The sequence below is a fragment of the Chionomys nivalis genome, chromosome 7, assembly GCF_950005125.1.
Source record: "Chionomys nivalis chromosome 7, mChiNiv1.1, whole genome shotgun sequence".
Taxonomy (NCBI): domain Eukaryota; kingdom Metazoa; phylum Chordata; class Mammalia; order Rodentia; family Cricetidae; genus Chionomys; species Chionomys nivalis.
Genome location: NC_080092.1, coordinates 67,664,319 through 67,665,281, shown reverse-complemented (window position 1 = coordinate 67,665,281; position 963 = coordinate 67,664,319).

Here is a 963-nt window from a genome sequence, read left to right as displayed (position 1 = left end):
AGGGAGGGTAAAAGAAAGTCCTCTAAAGAGACATTTGATCTGCTCTTTGGACTGAGTCCCAGGCAAATAGCTTTTCTTTTCTTTTCCGGGACTGGAGATCAAACTCAGAGCCTTGAACAGTCTGAACCCCTGAGCACTGTAAGGCTGAGCTCTTTCTACTTCCTTATTATTGGTATCTATATGATTTATTTGTTTTAAATATTGAAGAGTCTCTCCAGGTTTGGTAGGTAGTTGTCCTGAGATAGATTCTAGATGATTGGGTCCTTTAAAGACGCTGTGCGCCCCCAGCAAGGGAAGCTGGGCTATGGTGGTAATCCGGGAGCATCTGGCAAAACGAAGGAAATTCTCTAGGTTTATATATAGACTTTAGAGGGTAGGGGTCTCTGAGCTCAAAGAGGCAGAGTTTCTGAGATCAGCAGGTCAGTGAAGACCACCAGATAGGATGTAAGGGAATAAGTACTATAGGCAGCCGATCTGATTGTCCCAACCTACCTTGGGGCCATTAATGTTAGGAACTTCAAAGCTTAGGGAATGTATAGAGGGGGCATACTGCACGGCTGATCCCCTCTACAGTAACACAGACTGACCTGCAGCTTACACTGTAACCCGAGCTGACCTTGAACTCAGAGACGTTTCTACCCAGCATCCTGAGTGCTGGGATTACAGGTGTAACCCATCATGCTTTGCTTATTTTTAATTTGGGATTTTTGTTTGTTTTGAGAAAGATTTCTTTACATAGCTTTAGCTGTCCTAGAACTCATTATGTACTCCAGGCTCGCCTTGAACTCATAGAGATCTGCGTGCCTCAGATACCTGCTCCCTCCACCTCAGTGCTGGGATAAAGATGCGCACCACCAATCTAGATTTATTTGGATTTTTAGGACAGGAGATCACTCTTTAGCCCAGGCTAGCCTTGAATGTGCAGCCATCCTACTGCCTCAGTCTTCTAGGTTGCTAGGACTG